At 40.9% G+C, this 20,481-nt stretch overlaps 1 long non-coding RNA gene across 2 annotated transcripts in view; it reads right to left on the bottom strand.

Annotated features, from left to right (window-relative positions):
• Positions 1–1,169: 1,169 nt before the first annotated feature.
• Positions 1,170–20,481, bottom strand: part of LOC132657871 (uncharacterized) — a 33,478-nt gene continuing 14,166 nt past the window's right edge. The window contains exons 1-2 of one of the 2 annotated variants that reach the window (XR_009596627.1): positions 11,747–15,936; positions 1,170–9,546 (exon numbers count right to left, since the gene is read on the bottom strand). This is a non-coding gene — a long non-coding RNA (uncharacterized LOC132657871). Of the gene's footprint in view, positions 9,547–11,746; positions 15,937–20,481 lie in introns of those variants that run through there. The other variant, XR_009596626.1, reaches the window with a different exon arrangement.

Genomic DNA, 20,481 nt, shown 5'->3' on the forward strand with positions numbered 1-20,481 from the left:
TATTATTCAGAGAGAAAAAATTTAATGGATCTTAGATGTTAACACCATAGTGAAAAAAAAAACCAGCAGTGTGATATCAGTGAGGAGACAGATAGATAGAGCTATTGGAGTAATACAGAGAAATAGACTCACATAAGCAAGGCCAACTGATCTTCAACAAAGCTGTAAAACAATTCAATGGGGGAAAGATAGCCTTTTCAACAAATGGTACTAGAGCCATTGGACATTCATACAGGCAAAGAAATGAACTTCAACTGACGTTTACCTTATCCAAAAATAACTCATAATGAATCATAGATTTAAATGTAAAATGTCAAACTACAATACTATTAGATGAAAACAAAGCAGAAAGTTTTTGGAACCTAGAACTAGGTGAAGAACTCTTGGACATGACACTGAAAGCATAATCTGTAAGAAAAAACTTGATAAATTGGACTCATCAAACTTTAAAACGTTTTGGTCTGCAACACATCCTCTTCAGAGAATAAAAAGACAAGACACAGAATGGGAAAATGTGTTTGCAAACCAGAAAATATTACAAAAGTACTGCAAACCAAATATCTTCAAAGGACCATAAAGTGAAGTCTCTCAGTCGAGTACGACTCTTCGTGACCACACGGACTGTAGCCTGCCAGACTTCTCCATCCTTGGGATTTTCTGGGCAAGAATACTGGAGTGTGTTGCCATTTCCTTCTCCAAAGGACCATAAAGAACTCTCAAAAATCAATAGTAAGAAAAAACAATCCAATTAGAAAAAGGGCAAAAGAGAAGAGGTATTTCTATAGAGGTGATATACAGGTAGTAAATAAAAATGTGATATTTTATATGTGTTATATTATTAGCCACTGCTGCTGCTGCTGCTAAGTCACTTCAGTCGTGTCCGACTCTGTGCCACTAGGGAAATGCAAAACTAAAAGCATGATGAAACATCTTCGTATATCTACAAAAGTGGCTAAAATGAAAATAGTGACAAAACCAAACGCTGACAGAACAACTGGTTCTATTATATATTGCTGGTAGTAAAGTTAAATGGTTTAGCTAATCTGCAAAATAGTTTGGCAATTTCTTAAAAAAATAAACATATACTTACCACATGACCCAGCAGTCACTCCCCTAGGCATTTATACAGAGAAGTGGGAATTTAAGTCCATACAAAAACATACACAGAATGTTTCCTGTATGTTTATTTGTAATAGGCTAAAATTGGAAACAACCTTCAGTGGGTGACTAGTTAAGAACAGTTCAGTTCAGTTCAGTCGCTCAGTCGTATCCGACTCTTTGTGACCCCATGAGTTGCAGCACGCCAGGCCTTCCTGTCCATCACCATCTCCCGGAGTTCACTCAGACTCACATCCATCTAGTCCGTGATGCCATCCAGCCATCTCATCCTCTGTCATCCCCTTCTCCTCCTGCCCCCAATCTCTCCCAGCATCAGAGTCTTTTCCAATGAGTCAACTCTTCGCATGAGGTGGCCAAAGTACTGGAGTTTCAGCTTTAGCATCGTTCCTTCCAAAGAAATCCCAGGGCTGATCTCCTTCAGAATGGACTGGTTGGATCTCCTTGCAGTCCAAGGGACTCTCAAGAGTCTTCTCCAACACCACAGTTCAAAAGCATCAATTCTTCAGTGCTCAGCCTTCTTCACAGTCCAACTCTCACATCCATACATGACCACTGGAAAAACCATAGCCTTGACTAGACGGACCTTAGTCGGCAAAGTAATGTCTCTGCTTTTGAATATGCTATCTAGGTTGGTCATAACTTTTCTTCCAAGGAGTAAGCGTCTTTTAATTTCATGGCTGCAGTCACCATCTGCAGTGATTTTGGAGCCCAGAAAAATAAAGTCTGACACTGTTTCCACTGTTTCCCCATCTATTTCCCATGAAGTGATGGGATCGGATGCCATGATCTTCGTTTTCTGAATGTTAAGCTTTAAGCCAACATTTTTACTCTCCTCTTTCACTTTCATCAAGAGGCTTTTAAGTTCCTCTTCACTTTCTGCCATAAGGGTGGTCTCATCTGCATATCTGAGGTGATTGATATTTCTCCCGGCAATCTTGATTCCAGCTTGTGTTTCTTCCAGTCCAGCGTTTCTCATGATGTACTCTGCATAGAAGTTAAATAAGCAGGGTGACAATATACAGCCTTGACGTACTCCTTTTCCTATTTGGAACCAGTCTGTTGTTCCATGTCCAGTTCTAACTGTTGCTTCCTGACCTGCATACAGATTTCTCAAGAGGCAGGTCAGGTGGTCTGGTATTCCCATCTCTTTCAGAATTTTCCACAGTTTGATTGTGATCCACACAGTCAAAGGCTTTGGCATAGTCAATAAAGCAGAAATAGATGTTTTTCTAGAACTCTCTTGCTTTTTCCATGATCCAGCTGATGTTGGCAATTTGATCTCTGGTTCCTCTGCCTTTTCTAAAACCAGCTTGAACATCTGGAAGTTCACGGTTCACGTATTGCTGAAGCCTGGCTTGGAGAATTTTGAGCATTACTTTACTAGCATGTGAGATGAGTGCAATTGTGTGGTAGTTTGAGCATTCTTTGGCCTTGCCTTTCTTTGGGATTGGAATGAAAACTGACCTTTTCCAGTCCTGTGGCCACTGCTGAATTTTCCAAATTTGCTGGCATATTTAGTGCAGCACGTTCACAGCATCATCTTTCAGGATTTGAAATAGCTCAACTGGAATTCCATCACCTCCACTAGCTTTGTTTGTAGTGATGCTAAGGCCCACTTGACTTCACATTCCAGGATGTCTGGCTCTAGATGAGTGATCACACCATCATGATTATCCGGATTGTGAAGATCTTTTTTGTACAGTTCTTCTGTGTATTCTTGCCATCTCTTCTTAATATCTTCTGCTTCTGTTAGGTCCAGACCATTTCTGTCCTTTATTGAGCCCATCTTTGCATGAAATATTCCCTTGGTATCTCTAATTTTCTTGAAGAAATCTCTAGTCTTTCCCATTCTGTTGTTTTTCTCTATTTCTTTGCATTTATTGCTGAAAAGGGTTTCTTATCTCTTCTTGCTATTCTTTGGAACTCTGCATTCAGATGCTTATATCTTTCCTTTTCTCCCTTGTTTTTTGCTTCTCTTCTTTTCACAGCCATTAGTAACGCCTCCCCAGACAGCCATTTTGCTTTTTTGCATTTCTTTTCCATGGGGATGGTCTTGATCCCTGTCTCCTGTACAATGTCACGAACCTCAGTCCGTAGTTCATCAGGCACTCTATCTATCAGATCTAGGCCCTTAAATCTATTTCTCACTTCCACTGTATAATCATAAGGGATTTGATTTAGGTCATACCTGAATGGTCTAGCGGTTTTCCCTACTTTCTTAATACCTCCAAATCATGGACTATTCCTCAACAATAAGAAGAAAGAAACTGTCGATACATGCAACAACCTGGATGTATCTCGAAAGAATTATGCTGAGTAAAAGGAAGCCAATCTCAAAAGGTTGCATACTGTATGATTCCATTTACATAGCATACTAAAGATGATAAAATTATAGAGATGGAGGATAGATTAGTGGTTCTAGAAATTTGGATTGGGGGAGGGGAGGAGCATAGGAATGACAATAAAGGGGGTAGATGAGGGATCTTTGTGATGATAAAATAGTTCTATATGTTCATTGGTGATTGAAAGGGAAAGTGAAGTCACTCAGTCGTGTCCGACTCTTTGCGACCCCATGGACTGTAGCCTACCAAGCTCTTCTGTCCATGGGATTCTCCAGGCAAGAGTACTGGAGTGGGTTGCCATTTCCTTCTCCAGGGGATCTTCCCAACCCAGGGATCGAACCCAGGTCTCCCGCATTGCAGGCAGACGCTTTAACCTACTTTCTGAAATGTGGGGGGAAATATAGGGAGGACAAAGTAAAACTTATACTTTAGCAAATCACTCTGCCAAAACTACATTGAACCAGAAAAGCCACTTTATTAATTTGCAATGAACAATGAATGTCACAACAATAGGTCACATCCATGTGGCTAGTCATTTCTCCCCTCTTTAAAGCAGACATTCAAGGTTCTAATTAGACTGTTTGGTGAACCTGGAAGCAGAACCAGAGATATTAGAATAATTCAGTGTTTAAAAGGGACATCGTCTCTTAGCCTGATGTATCAATCCTACAACAGGGATACTCAGGTCATGCTAAGGGAGCTGGAAACACTGGAAATTCATTGGCTATAATTCCCTGGATGGAACAGCTGGTTCCAAATAGGAAAAGGAGTGCGTCAAGGCTGTATATTGTCACCCTGCTTATTTAACTTCTATGCAGAGTACATCATGAGAAACACTGGGCTGGAAGAAGCACAAGCTGGAATCAAGATTGCCAGGAGAAATATCAAGAACCTCAGATATGCAGATGACACCACCCTTAAGGCAGAAAGTGAAGAGGAACTAAAAAGCCTCTTGATGAAAGTGAAAGAGGAGAGTAAAAATGTTGGCTTAAAGCCCAACATTCAGAAAACGAAGATCATGGCATCCGATCCCATCACTTCATGGGAAATAGATGGGGAAACAGTGGAAACAGTGTCAGACTTTATTTTTCTGGGCTCCAAAATCACTGCAGATGGTGACTGCAGCCATGAAGAAAAGTTATGACCAACCTAGATAGCATATTCAAAAGCAGAGACATTACTTTGCCAACAAAGGTCCGTCTAGTCAAGGCTAGGGTTTTTCCAGTGGTCATGTATGGATGTGAGAGTTGGACTGTGAAGAAAGCTGAGTGCCGAAGAATTGATGCCTTTGAACTGTGGTGTTGGAGAAGACTCTTGAGAGTCCCTTGGACTGCAAGGAGATCCAACCAGTCCATTCTGAAGGAGATCAGCCCTGGGATTTCTTTGGAAGGAATGATGTTAAAGCTGAAATTCCAGTACTTTGGCCACTTCATGCGAAGAGTTGACTCATTGGAAAAAACTTTGATGCTGGGAGGGACTGAGGGCAGGAGGAGAAGGGGAAGACAGAGGATGAGATGGCTGGATGGCATCACTGACTCGATGGACGTGTGTCTGAGTGAATTCTGGGGGTTGGTGATGGACAGGGACGCCTGGCATGCTGTGATTCATGGGATCACAAAGAGTCAGACACGACTGAGTGACTGAACTGAACTGAACTGAATGTTCACTTTGAGAATGTTCTTGCCAGTAGAACTGCAATAATCAGAGGCATTTGGCTGGGACCTTCTCTCCCAGGAGAGTACTTGCATGAACACCGCCCCCATTTGTCCTAGAGACTGTCCTTTCTCTATGCTTCCACAACCTCTTCCATAAAATAACAAGCCTTTCCTGGCGAATGACGCATGTCTCCCCTGGATGATTTTGCATAGATTTGTTCCAATCAGTTGCACGTATGTGTGTGCTTATTTGCTCAGTCGTGTTTGACTCTTTGTGACCCTGTGAATTGTAGTCCACCAGGCTCCTCTGTCCATGGGGATTCTCCAGGCAAGAATATTGGAGTGGGTTGACATGTCTTTCTCCAAGGATCTTCCCAATCCAGGGATGGAACCCAGGTGTCTCACATTGAGGGCAGATTTTTTACTGTAAGCCACCAAGGAAGCCCAAGAATACTAGAGTGGGTAGCTTATCTCTTCTCCAGGGGATCTTCCCAACCCAGGAATTGAACCGAGGTCTTCTGCATGGCAGGTAGATTATTTACCAGCTGAGATACCAGGGAAGCCCAATGAATTGCATAGGGGCTTTAAATTGAATTCTCAAAAAGTGTCGGTGGCTCAGTCGTGTCTGACTCTTTGTGACCCCATGGACTGTAGGCTCCTCTGTCCATGGGATTCTCCAGGCAAGAATACTGGAGTGGGTTGCCGTTTCCTTCTCCAGGGGATCTTCCTGACCCAGGGATCGAACCTGGGTCTCCTACACTGCAGGCAGATTCTTTGCTGTCTGAGCCACCCTCAGATGGTAATGTGAATTCTCAAAGAGTCATAAAATTTCTTTGTTCTTGAATTAACCTTCTTGTAACCATCACATCCTGATAGTGATATATATAAAACTAACAAGAAGATCTTCAATGTGAAATTCTAAATATCAGAAGCATCTAAGAACTTCCCTGGAAGTTCAGTGATTAAGACTCTGTGCTTCCAATACAGGGGGCACTGATTCAATACCTGGTCAGGGAATTAAGAACTCACAGGCTGTGGGGTGTGGCAAAAAAAAGTTAACACTGTATTTGATGAAAAAGAAATTTAAAAAAGAGAAATATCAGAAGCATCTAAACAAAGGTATTATCTTAATGTAAAAATAATTATACATTTAAAATTACTAAATCATTGCAACTATTGAAGAACAGTTATTTCTTTCTCACAGCATGCTTGTTGATGGGTGAGATTTGCTGGATGCAAATGATCCAATAATAATGTCACCAAAATCAGATTTTTAAGGTTGGGTGTACACTGTTCTGTATAGAGTGGTCTCACTCTAAAAGTTCCCTGAGTATTATGTTTTGGTGGATAATAATATCTTTCTGGTTTATTGAATGTGTGCTGTGTTGAGATATGTAATCCTCAACATATCATAATCAGTTTGGGTTTCCCAGGTGGCAGTAGGGGTAGAGAACCCACCTGCCAATGCAGGAGACATAAGAGACTCAAGTTCGATCCCTAGGTTGGGAAGATCCCCTGGAAGAAGAAATGGCAACGCACTCCAATATGCCTGTCTGGAGAATCCCATGGACAGAGGAGCTTGGTGGGCTACAGGCTATGGGGTTGAAAAGAGTTGGACACAACTGAAGTGACAGCATGCACACAGTAAAAGACAGGCAAGTCCACGGCATTTCCTCCCACTCTGCAGAGAAATAATGGACATCCTAGTGAAAGTACTGTACTCTGAATTTGCAAAATGTTTAAAAGCAATCTTTTAGACTAATACAACACTGTAATGCAAATATATACCAATAAAAAAAATTTTTAAGCAATCTTTTTGGTAATTCCTCACTTATATATCTATATTTACATCAAGAATTATTACAGTGTTTTCTATTTTAAAGGAGAATAAGAAAATATAATAATAATAATTAGATTTCAAGGTCATTTTTTTTCTATAAACAGTTTAACAAATTACATCACCCATGGCAGCAAGAGTAAAATTCAGACTGACTTGCTCCCTCAAATTGTGTTTGGTTACCTTGTATTCTCTAGTATCCTCTGCTTGTCTTATTTCTCTTTTCAATCCTTTTTTTCTTCTCTAGTTTTGTTTAAATGGTAAAAGCAGGGTATTCATCATTACTAATAAGTTCTCCCCAGTCTTAATTCATTACATTCAGGAAAGTCAGAGAAAACACTAGACTCATGAATGATTTTTAATATCTTTATCTATCAAGATAAATGGATATGCCTTGGCTTCCCTGGTGGTTCAGAGGTTAAAGCATCTGCCTGCAATGCGGGAGACCTGGGTTCGATCCCTGGGTCGGGAAGATCCCCTGGAGAAGGAAATGGCAACCCACTCCAGTATTCTTGCCTGGAGAATCCCATGGATGGAGGAGCCTGGTGGGCTACAGTCTCCCGCAAAGAGTCAAACACGACTGAGTGACTTCACTTTCACTTTAGTATCTTAGGACTTCTGGAGTAATTCCAACATAATTTTAGGATTCCAAAGCAGTGTATGAGAAAATGAAATTTAAAAAAAAATTCACCTCAACTGGTTTGGGAATAAAACTTAGCATAATGTTTCTATCAAGTTGTGCTGTTTTATTTTTATTTGATTCCTTGACTACATAGCACCTGAATGTTTATGAAATACATGAATATATTTACTTTGAGTTTTGCTTTCCTCCAGCTTATGCATAACAACCCTTTTTTATTTATGTAAACTTGAAATAATAATAATAAGTCAGCTGTGTTCAGCTCTGTCCTTTGAGATGAAGAGATGCAGTCACAGCCCCAGAGGATGGTCATATGGTCTCCACTGCCTCTCAACATTATAAAAAGTGAAGACTGTACTCAGAATCTGTTCAGATGACCATTTCATCCAAGACACATTTTTGTTAAAGACAGAACACCAGGCATTAGAGGACTGTGAGGCTTAGAATTAACATGTTTAGTTTTGCAAAGACAAAGAAAAAAAAGATCAGTCCCATGTAGTATTGTCACCTACTGACTCCATCCTCCTGCAACAGGACAGAATCTGTTTTTGTCCTTGTGGCCAGACCTTCAGCCTTACACAACTCCATGACACTCATTTGGCAGGAAGGATCAAAGGACATGGATTGTTGCCTACTCTTGCCTACATGTTGTATGAGGTGGCAAGAACACTTCTTTAGGCTTGGTTTTTACTGCTGGAAATGATCAGATCAGATTACTGCACATCAGTTCAGTTCAGTTCAGTTCAGTTACTCAGTCATGTCTGACTCTTTGCAACTCCATGAATTGCAGCACGCCAGGCCTCCCTGTCCATCATCAATTCCCAGAGTTCACCCAAACTCATGTCTATCGAGTTGGTGATGCCATCCAGCCATCTCATCCTCTGTTGTCCCCTTAACCTCCTGCCCCCAATCCCTCCCAGCATCAAAGTCTTTTCCAATGAGTCAACTCTTTGCATGAGGTGGCCAAAATATTGGAGTTTCAGCTTTAGCATCAGTCCTTCCAATGAACACCCAGGACTGATCTCCTTCAGAATGGACTGGTTGGATCTCCTTGCAGTCCAAGGGACTCTCAACAGTCTTCTCCAACGCCATAGTTCAAAAGCATCAATTCTTCAGCGCTCAGCTTTCTTCACAGTCCAACTCTCACATCCATACATGACCACTGGAAAAACCATAGCCTTGACTAGATGGACCTTGGTTGGCAAAGTAATGTCTCTGCTTTTGAATATACTATCTAGGTTGGTCATAACTTTCCTTCCGAGGAGTAAGCGTCTTTTAATTTCATGGCTGCAATCACCATCTGCAGTGATTTTGGAGCCTAGAAAAATAAAGTCTGACACTGTTTCCACTGTTTCCCCATCTATTTCCCATGAAATGATGGACCGGATGCCATGATCTTTGTTTTCTGAATGTTCAGCTTTAAGCCAACTCTTTCACTCTCCTCTTTCACTTTCATCAAGAGGCTTTTAAGTTCCTCTTCACTTTCTGCCATAAGGGTGGTGTCATCTGCATATCTCAGGTTATTGATATTTCTCCTGGCAATCTTGATTCCAGCTTGTGCTTCTTCCAGCCCAGTGTTTCTCATGATGTACTCTGCATAGAAGTTAAATAAGCAGGGTGACAATATACAGCCTTGACGTACTCCTTATCCTATTTGGAACCACTCTGTTGTTCCATGTCCAGTTCTAACTGTTGCTTCCTGACCTGCATATGGGTTTCTCAAGAGGCAGGTCAGGTGGTCTGTATTCCCATCTCTTTAAGAATTTTCCACAGTTGATTGTGATCCACACAGTCAAAGGCTTTGGCATAGTCAATAAAGCAGAAATAGATGTTTTTCTGGAACTCTCTTCTGTTTTCCATGATTGAGCAGATGTTGGGCTCATTCTAAGAAGCTCCAGTGAGATTTAGAAGCCTTTCAGTCCACTTATCCCAATGCTTACAGTTCCTGTTTCACTGTGGATGAAATAATAAATACTGAACAACAGAAGTTGATCCCCATTTGGAGGATTTTATTCAGTCAAACAAAAATTATGCAGATCCCAGGCAATGAATTTCATATTATAATTCACAGCAACCCATAGGCACATTTCACTGAAAGCCATAGACATTGTATCTTTTCCACTACTAATTCTGTGATGAGTCTAACTGAAAAACAGCAATCACAAACATCAACATTGGGGTTTTTTTATAATCAGTATTTTTCTTTTAGCAATATAGTAGATCTAGGGCTGATAGGAACCTATCACAGAGTAATACCGAAACATTTTTGGTATACTAAAATTTAACACTGTGTAACAAATAGCTTCTTTTTTTTTTTTTAGCAAGTATCTTCTAAATAAACCATTATAGTTGATCTCTTAACCAATGTAGGCTGTGTGAGGGGAAGTAGTATTACAGTCTTTAACTTAGTATTTTTATACTTCATTTGACATTTGAGGATTTTTAACACATTTGTGACTTATAATAGGCATTTGTTTATGTTTTTGGTTACTTATGTTATATATGCCTACCAATAAGGTAATGTGTGTATCTATGTGATACATATACCCAGTGGTGCGGGGGAAGTCAGCCCTTCAAATAAGACTTGGTTTATTGCCTTTGCCAATTTTCTTGCTGAAAATACTCCTGCCATGTCCAATTTCAAGCTACCAATATGATGATATTGAATGTGGAGTTGGGAAGAGATGTGAACATTTGCTTCCAGCATACCACTGTATCTATATGTGTGTGTGCCTGTGTGTGTACACATGTAAATATACACATAGATATCATGTAAGTATACACAGCTGTGTGGATAAGTGTGTACACACCACACAAACACATATACATCTGCACACACAACTAACAGGGCTATGGAGTAGTGAGGAAGACTGAATCCAGTGCAATCCCACTTTTACCGCTCACTAGTTACTGGAACTTGGACAAATCACTTAATTTTCTGTGTCTGTTTTCTCTTTTTCATAAAGAACATAATAATAGGGAACCACTGACCAAAATTACCTGCCTTAGCCAGGCATGATAATAACCGCTAGCATGGGGAGATCCTGCTAAGGAACACAGTGCTGCCACCAGAAACTAACCAGAATTCCAGAGAGTCCAAAAGGAGGGAGAAGACACCAGCCCATGATATGTCCTGCCAACCTCTTAGAAACCCTGAGGAAGGACCTTGAATTGGACCATACATGGCCATGGGCCAGATGACTGGCCAGAGGCAGCCCAGAAAGCTAACTCCGTTACTGTGAAACCTGGGACCGAGTCACGCAGCAGTGCAGTTCTCTTGGGGTCCCTTACCCTGCTGGGCTCTGCCTACCTGGATGTCCCTTTCCAATAAAGTCTTTTGCTTTGTCAGCAGATGTGTCTCCTCAGACAGTTCATTTCCAAATGTTAGACAAGAGCCCACCCACTCTGAGGCCCTGGAAGGAGTCCCCCTCATGGTAAGAGTACCACTTAGTGATGGTGGTGGTGGTTTAGTCACCAAGTCATGTCTGACTCTCGAGACACTGTGGACTGTAGCCCACCAGGCTCCTCTGTCCATGGGATTCCCCAGGCAAGAATACTGGAGTGAGTTGCCATTTCCTTCTCCAGGGGATCTTCCAGACCCAGGGATCGAACCCTGCATCTCCTGCATTGCAGGCAGATTCTTTACCACTGAGCCAACTGGGGAGAAGCCCATATTAGTGTCTTAAACTGCATTAATTAATGTCTTTAGAGTGTATGCTGGTTAAATCACAACCTGAAAGTAGGCATGTTATAAAGGTTAAGTAAATTAACATATGTCACGTGCTATTAACAGTAACACTTAAGTGCTCTATATCAGCTATAATTATGGTTGTTGCTATTTATATCTATAAATAACCATGTGTACATATAGTGATTTGTTAGGATTCACCAAAAGCAGCCGATGCTCCACCTCCCTTTTCTTACTCCCCAACCTCTGCCCCATCTCCCTGCTCCTTCCATTTGTAGGTTCAGGCTAGCCTTCCGTGTAGGGACTAAGTTCTGTCTCAATCAGAATCAGCATATCTTTAGACCTGAGGCAGGAGCTATCCTGTTACCAAGTCTCAAGTTGTCTGTCTTACCTACTTGTTCCTCTCTATCAGTCCCTGAAGAGCTCCGCTTAATGGACCATTACCCTGGGTATTTGGCTACCTACCTTTACTCCCCAAAGCCTTTGAGCTCATCGGGTTGCTTCTCTTCTATGGTTCCTGACCGGCAGCTTGCCCTGATTCTTGTTCTGGACGAGAATCTGAATCTATGGACTTTGACTGCTGGGTTCGAACCACATGACTTTGCTATGGAAACTCATGGAATCCTGACCAGTGATCTTGTTCTGGACCTTCCCCAATGCCTATCCATTTTTACTGCACTTATGATTCACTTGATCTGGGATATCTGTAACTACGGTGGCCATTCAACCTGGGTTTTCCAGATGGTATCAATTTTAGATATTCTGTCCCTTTGACTCTAGCGTTTTGGTATACAAAGTTATATTGCCCAGAGAATTATTGATGCCAGAAAAAAAACAAAACTATAAAACACCACAGTCAAAACATGTCCTTTTAAAAAATTCAGAAGATATGATTAGAGTTTGTCTAACTTTTTAATAAGTTCCGGTACTCAAGTGACCATCAGTCTTAATTCCCAGTCCAAAACCATGGTCTAGGTTCTATGACTATTATCAGGCAGTACTATATTGCATGGTGGAGGTGCTCTGGAAGGAAGGCGCAGTTAAGAAGAGGGCCCAAAAACCTCCTTTTCCCCGGTTTCAAATAATAGCAGGCATGTCACATTCTTATTTTTAAAAACTATTTACTTGATCTGTGAGTAATCATCCGCTATTTATTGTTGTTTGAGTAGAATGAGGGCAAACAACGTGTTTGTCTTTGTTTTCCTGCATTCTACCTCTTAGCAACCACATATTTATCAGCAGCTATCTCTTAAGATGGCATGCCCTGGTAAGCGCCCCTCTAAATTAAAAAGTGGCTAAATTTCTGTAAAATCTAAAATTAGTGATTTTAGCTTGGTTACCTCACTCTACTTCCAGCAAATTCAATCTCTGCTGGCAGCTTTTCTGCCTTGCTAGGTTTTTAAAACCAAATTCTTAAAAATATTCCCTCTGAGAAAACGTCAAACTCCACTAAACAACAATTAGTTTTCTAAAGCAATGTCTTCTACTGAAATATAATAATTATAATATCATTTGGTAGTGGTAGTGTATATAAGTTGTGTGGACAGTGGTGGTGGTTGTGTGAGTAGGGCAGGAATGAAATGGGTAGGGAAGGGTTATAGTTAAAATCCTTTTTACTCTTTAGAAACTTATGTGCAAGCAACAGTTGGGTACCTCTCTTTTTAGAATTGGCTCGCTCTAGCAATTTAAGTCGGAGAAGGCAATGGCACCCCACTCCAGTACTCTTTTCTGGAAAATCCCATGGGCAGAGGAGCCTGGCAGGCTGCAGTCCATGGGGTCACTAAGAGTCAACACAACTGAGCAACTTGACTTTCACTTTTCACTTTCATGCATTGGAGAAGGAAATGGCAACCCACTCCATTGTTCTTGCCTGAAGAATCCTAGGGACGGGGGAGCCTGGTGGGCTGCCGTCTATGGGATCGCACAGAGTCGGACACGACTGAAGTGACTTACCAGCAGCAGCAGCAGCTGCAGCAATTTAAGTAAAACTCATTCTTTTCTACTTAATCCTCTTCATTAAGGGGGTGGGGGGGGGGTGCTGTAGCATTAGACAGAGAACTGGGGTAAGTCAGGAGGAACAGATTTTAAACCAGTTTTCTCACTAATTCTTTTGATGGATCCCCAGGAGGTCCATTCCATCCATAGACAGAATTCAGGGTGTCTGTGCATTTTAAAGGGAAAAAAAATTTCATCATTATTTTCATTGATGTCTAATTGAAATCTACCATTTCCTTCAAGAGTTCTCCCAATTCTGCCTACTATTCATGTCCTCCCATTTGTAGGCTTAAATTGGCCACATAGCCCTTTGATTATTAATGTAGACAGGAAACCACAGAGTATTAGCAGTACTCAAGGATTTTTTGCCAAGGGAAGTCAGACATTTCTTACTGCTTTCACATTTGTTGCAGATATCTGAACCTATCATATCTATTCATCACTACATCAAAATTATGGTACTGAACAGACTTGCTGTTCCTCAGTGATCAATGCAAAGAAATAGAGGAAAACAACAGAATGGAAAAGACTAGAGATCTCTTCAAGAAAATTAGAGATACCAAGGGGACATTTCATACAAAGATGGGCACAATAAAGGACAGAAATAGTATGGACCTAACAGAACCAGAAGATATTAAGAAGAGGTGGCAAGAATACAAGAGATCTTCATGACCCAGATAAGCATGGTGATGTGATCACTTACCTAGAACCAGACATCCTGGAATGTGAAGTCAAGTGGGCCTTAGAAAGCATCACTACGAACAAAGCTAGTGGAGGTGATGGAATTCCAGTTGAGCTATTTCAAATCCTGAAAGATGATGCTGTGAAAGTGCTGCACTCAATATGCCAGCAAATTTGGAAACTCAGCAGTGGCCGCAGGACTGGAAAAAGTCAGTTTTCATTCCAATTCCAAAGAAAGACAATGCCAAAAAATGCTCAAACTACCACACAATTGCACTCATCTCACACACTAGCAAAGTAATGCTCAAAATTCTCCAAGCCAGACTTCAACAACATGTGAACCATGAACTTCCAGATGTTCAAGCTGGGTTTACAAAAGGCAAAGAAACCAGAGATCAAATTGCCAACATTTGTTGGATCATGGAAAAAGCAAGGGAGTTCCAGAAAAACATCTACGTTTGCTTATTGACTATCCCAAAGCCTTTGACTGTGTGGATCACAACAAACTGGAAAATTCTTAAAGAGATGGGAATACCAGACCACCTGACCTGCCTCTTGAGAAATCTGTATGCAGCTCAAGAAGCAACAGTTAGAACTGGACATGGAACAACAGACTGGTTCCAAATCAGGAAAGGAGTACATCAAGGCTGTATATTGTCACTCTGCTTATTTAACTCATATGCAGAGTATATCACACTAAATGCCAGGCTGGAGGAAGCACAAGCTGGAATCAAGATTGCCAGGAGAAATATCAATAACCTGAGATATGCAGATGGCACCACCCTTATGGCAGAAAGTAAAGAAGAACTAAAGATCCTTTGATGAAAATGAAAGAGAAGAGTGAGAAAGTTGGCTTAAAGCTCAACATTCAGAAAACTAAGATCTGGCATCCAGTCCCATCACTTCATGGCAAATAAATGGGGAAACAGTGACAGACTTTATTTTTGGGGGCTCCAAAATCACTGCAGATGGTGACTGCAGCCATGATATTAAAAGACACTTGCTCCTTGGAAGAAAAGTTATGACCAAAATAGACAGCATATTAAAAAGCAGAGACATTACTTTGTCAACAAAGGTCCATCTAGTCAAGGCTATGGTTTTTCCAGTGGTCATGTATGGATGTGAGAGTTGGACTGTGGAGAAAGCTGAGTGCTGAAGAGTTAATGCTTTTGAACTGTGGTGTTGGAGAAGACTCTTGAGAGCCCCTTGGACTGCAAGGAGATCTGACCAGTCCATCCTAAAGGAAATCAGTCCTGAATATTCATTGGAAGGATTGATGCTGAAGCTGAAACTCCAAAACTTCGGCCACATGATGGGAAGAACTGACTCATTTGAAAAGACCCTGATGCTGGGAAAGATTGAAGGTGGGAGGAGAAGGGGATGACAGAGGATAAGATGGTTGGATGGCATCACCGACTCAATGGATATGAGTTCGAGTAAGCTCCAGGAGTTGGTGATGGACCGGGAAGCCTGGAGTTCTGCAGTCCATGGGGTCGCAAAGAGTCGGACACAACTGAGGGACTGAACTGACTGACTGAACAGACTTGCTGTTAAACATCTTGTAATTTAACATGTTAACAAAGAAGCACATATATTGCTACCATATCAGATATTTATTTTTAATATTCTGATAACTGTATTTTGATAGAATCGGATTCCTTTGGATTCTTACCTATTTTATTTTTAAAAAATACTTTGCTTTCTCTATCATCTCTCTCTCTCCCTTTATATAGGCAGGGACCTGTACTGGTCTTCATTGCTGTGTGCAGGCTTTTCTCTAGTGTGGCTAGCGGGGATTTCTCTTGCTGTGCAGCACAGGCTCTAGGCGAATGGGCTTCAGCTTAGTTGTGGTACATGGGCTTGGTGGCTCTCTGGCATGTAGAATCTTCCCATACTAAGGATTAAACCCGTGTCCCTTACTGGCAGGTTCTTATCCACTGTACCACCAGGGAAATCAATGTATTTTTTTTTTAAGACATCTTTGTTGAGATAAAAATCATATAACATAAAATTCACCCATTTAAAGTGCATGTACAATTCAAAGGCTTTAATATAATCACAGGCTTATGCAGCCATCACTACAATCTAAGCTTAGAATAGTTTCACCACAAGAAGGGAAACTCATACTCAGTAGCAGTCACCACCTACTCTTTTCCTCTCTGTCCCCCAGCCCTCGGCAACCACTGATATACATTTGGTCTTTATAAAATTTGTCTATTCTGGACCTTTCATATAAATGGAATCATACAATGTGAGTCTTTTGTCACTGTTTTCTTTTACTTGGCATGTTTTTAAGGTTCACCCAAGTTGTATCATGTATCAGGACTTCAATTCCTTTTTATTGCCATCTAATATTTCACTGCATGGCTATACCATATTTTGTTTATTCATATTGATGGACATTTAGGTTATTTCTACTTTTCAATCAGCATGAATAATAGCTGAAATGCTATGAGCACTCACAAATGTTTGTGTAGATTATATGCTATGTTTTCATTTTTAATGGGTTTATACCCATATTCTCAGTCACTAAGTCATGTTCAGTTCCTTGAGACCCCATAGACTGTAGCCCACCAGGCTCCTCTGTCTGTGGGATTTTCCAGGCAAGAACACCAGAGTAGGTTGCCATTTCCTCTTCCAGGGGATTTTCCTGAACCCATGCCTGCACTGACAGGCAGATTCTTTACTACTTGAGCCACCTGGGAAGCCCAGGTTTATACCTAGGAGTGAAATTACTTGGTCATATGGTAATACCATGTTCAGCCTTTCGAAGAATTGCCAAACTGTTTTCCAACGTGGTTGCACCATTCTAGCTCATCACTAGAAGTGTTTGAGGGTTCCAATTTCACAACATCCTCTCCAACTTATTATTGCATGCTTTTTTATTACAGCTATCCTAAGGGGTATGAAGTGAATTTGAATTTCCCTAATAGTTAATGATGCTGAGCACTTTTTCACACGGTTATAGGCCATGGGTCATGGGATCTCTTCTTTGGATAAATGCCCATTCATATCTTTTACCCATTCTTTAATTGGATTGCTTGTCTTTAATTATTGAGCTGCCAATATTCTTTATATATTTTGGCTACAAGTCCCTTATTAGATCTAATTTTTCTTAAGAAAAAAAAATGACAGAAGAACAGAACAGACAGACTTAGACAAATCTAGACCTTAGTGTCATTATTTGATAGTCTCTGTACATGAACCAATAAATCCTCCTTATTGTTTAAAAAAGTGAAACATTAGGTTCTAAAATTAGATTACAGTGATGGTTGTACAGTTCTGTAAATATGCCAAACCTGTGCATATCTTAAATAGACAAATTTTATGGGCTTCTCTGGCAGCTCAGATGGTAAAGAATCTCCTGCCATACAGGAGACCCAGGTTCTATCCTTGGGTCAGGAAGATCCTCCGGGCGGGAAGGGGGTGTGGGGGGGGTGGGGGGTGGAAAATGGCAACCCACTCCAGTATTCTTGCCTGGGAAATCCCATGGACAGAACAGCCTGAGAGGCTACAATCCATAGGGTCGCAAAGACTCAGCAGACACACTGAGCAACTAACAAAAACAAAATGGCATAGGAATCAAATTTCAATAAAACTGCTAGTCCCTTGGACTCCAAGGAGATCCAACCAGTCCATCCTAAAGGAGATCAGTCCTGGGTGTTCATTGGAAGGACTGATGCTGAGGCTCCAACTCCAGTACTTTGGCCACCTCATGCGAGGAGTTGACTCATTGGAAAAGACCCTGATGCTGGGAGGGATTGGGGGCAGGAGGAAAAGGGGACGACAGAGGATGAGATGGCTGGATGGCATCACCGACTCTATGCACATGAGTTTGGGTGAACTCTGGGAGTTGGTGATGGACAGGGAGGCCTGGTGTGCTGCAATTCATGGGGTTACAAAGAGTTGGGCACAACTGAGCGACTGAACTGAACTGAACTGAAAAAGACTAAAGAAACCGTTGCCTAATCTACATTCATAAGGTTTAATTTTATGTTTTCTTCTTGGAATTGCATTGCTTTAGCTCTTATGTTTGTGTTTTTGATCTATTTTGAATTAATTTTTTTACATGATTTAAGGAAGGGGGTCCAACTCCATGTACTTTATTTGACATGCTTAAAAATATTCTGAAAGGGAATCACAGGCTTCACCAGACTGACAAGGTGGTCCATAGCACAGAAAAAGGGAGGCATCTTTTTGGACTATACCCTTATTTCTCTGGGTCTCAGTCTCTTCCCCTATAAAATTCATGGATGGGGTTGAATTGGGAAGTCCCTTTCAGCTCTGTGCTGCTCTTAACTATGTACACCTTATGGGTAGAAATCAATGATTCCTTTCTCAAGAAAATACCTGTGTATGACGCCAGCTGCTTCTAAGTTTACTTAAAAGGAAGCCATTGTCTGGCAACCCAGGGAGGGCTCAGTCAGAGCTCTGGAAAGTGTTTTAAGGGGTAGAGGTGACACAATAGGGGAAGGAAATGTTTTCTATTGAAAAGCAGTCAATTGCCTTCAACAAGTTGCCAACAAACTGGGAAAAGCCTTTTTCTTTTTTTTCCCTCTGGTTTCAGTTGAATGCCAACTTTCGGAAGGTAAGGGGCCTAGATTAAAGGGTCATAAACACGACCAAATGAGGGAGGGAGTTTTTTTCTAGGAAGTTAGCAGGAGAGATGCCATACATGCAAATAAGGTGCCATAACTGAAGTCATCAAAGGGAAATCAGGAAAATACATTCAAATCTTTGCTTTCACAATTGAAAAGGAACTTCTACAGTTTTACAATCGATCTTCCATATTCCTTACCTTAAAAAAATGTTTTAAACATACTGTGAAGGGTCTTAGGTATATATTAGTTGGGGCTCTTTCAAAATTAATTAATTAACTGATTATGAGATAAATTGTTGGAATTTTTAAAAGCTTTAACATCAGTTTTTTAAGCTCTTTGATCACTGTCTATATGCATTGCAGTTTTTCCTGGAATCTATTTCTACACAATGGAACTACAGATCATAATAATTACAAAAAGTAAGAAAATGTTTTTAAAAATCCATTAAATATGGAATTTTAAAAAGATTATAGGACATTTGCAGAACAACTAGCATAGTCTCCTGAGATTTGTATGTTACCTACCCCATGCATAGACTACACTAAATTCTGTTTCCACTAATTTGCAAGTCTTTCGTTGACATCCATTTAAATGAACAGTAACATTTATCAAGCAGGGGGAAAATACCCTTAGGGGCTTGAATGTCAGGACTTAACACTTTTCCTCTCCCCAGCACCTTTTCCTCAGGCTCTTCCCCCTTCCAAGAAGGACCAACAATGTGGAGAGGAAGAGTGTGGCCAGAAAGGAAGTAGGGTCAGAGCTCAAGAGCCCTGCCAATTAGTCAAAGGTCAGCACAGAAGGGACTGTCTGTGAAAGGACAAGGAAGCAGGCGTCTCTTGAGCCAGCTGAACTGGTCGGCAGCCAGTCTGTCTCTTCGGCCAGAGTGGAGTCCCCACGGTTTTGTGTGGCACCATAAGGAAAAAATGCTCTGTAGAATAGGGTCTAGCTTCACCGTTTTAGGTGAATAGAGGGTGTCAGCTGGGGGTCAAGAGGCAGAGGACAGAGAAGACCCTAATGATATTTGCTGCCTCAGAAACTTACAGACTTATTTGTAAAGACTGAAACTAGTAAAGACTGCTTAGAACAAAAATTATGAAATCTGGTCAAAGGGTTGTATGCAAAGATGCCATTTTTTTGTACATGTACTCTCATGGTGATGGGGGAAAATAGTGAAAACCATAGCACTCTAATTAGGGGAAAAAAACTATTGTTTTTCATAAATTCATAACATTTCTCATGCCAATAATTTTCTTTTGGCACTAGAACACAGGAATGATGCCCCCAAGTTTTTGCCCCTCTCCTCAAAATGAAAAGGGAAGTACAATTCATTTCTCAGGAACAAAATGCACATTTCAAAAAAAGAGCATTAAACTAACATCAGATAACTTATTCTAAACTATGTCCCCCTTTAATTGGACTTTTCTTCAGATTTACTAAGAGAAAAAGTTGATCTCTAATCTCCATGTGTTAGTTTCTTTTTTTTTCTCTCTCACATATACTTTCTCATGCAAGTAGAATTTTACTGTTCGGTGAAAATCCAGTTGCAATCTGTCCGTTATCAGTATCAGTCATTAGACATTTATGTTCAGAAGTGATGGACCTTTTTGCTCTTTCTGCATTTAGATGACCTCAGCCTATTTTCTGAGAAATGATATCCCATCCCCACTGGGGACAAACCTCTCCTAAATGCCTGCCTAGCTCACTACATTTTTCACAGAAAGAAGAGTCCTGAGGACTAGGTCCAATGGGGAGGAACTGCCCAAACTGGCCTGAGACAACATGGCTGGATCATTTCAGTTCAGTTCAGTCGTGTCCGACTCTTTGCAACCCCATGAATTGCAGCACGCCAGGCCTCCCTGTGGCAAGTCCTTATTTTCATCATCTTAGTTGCAAAGAGACAAGGTCATGGCCTGGAAACACAAT

This window comes from Ovis aries, chromosome 15, assembly GCF_016772045.2.
Source record: "Ovis aries strain OAR_USU_Benz2616 breed Rambouillet chromosome 15, ARS-UI_Ramb_v3.0, whole genome shotgun sequence".
Lineage (NCBI taxonomy): Eukaryota > Metazoa > Chordata > Mammalia > Artiodactyla > Bovidae > Ovis > Ovis aries.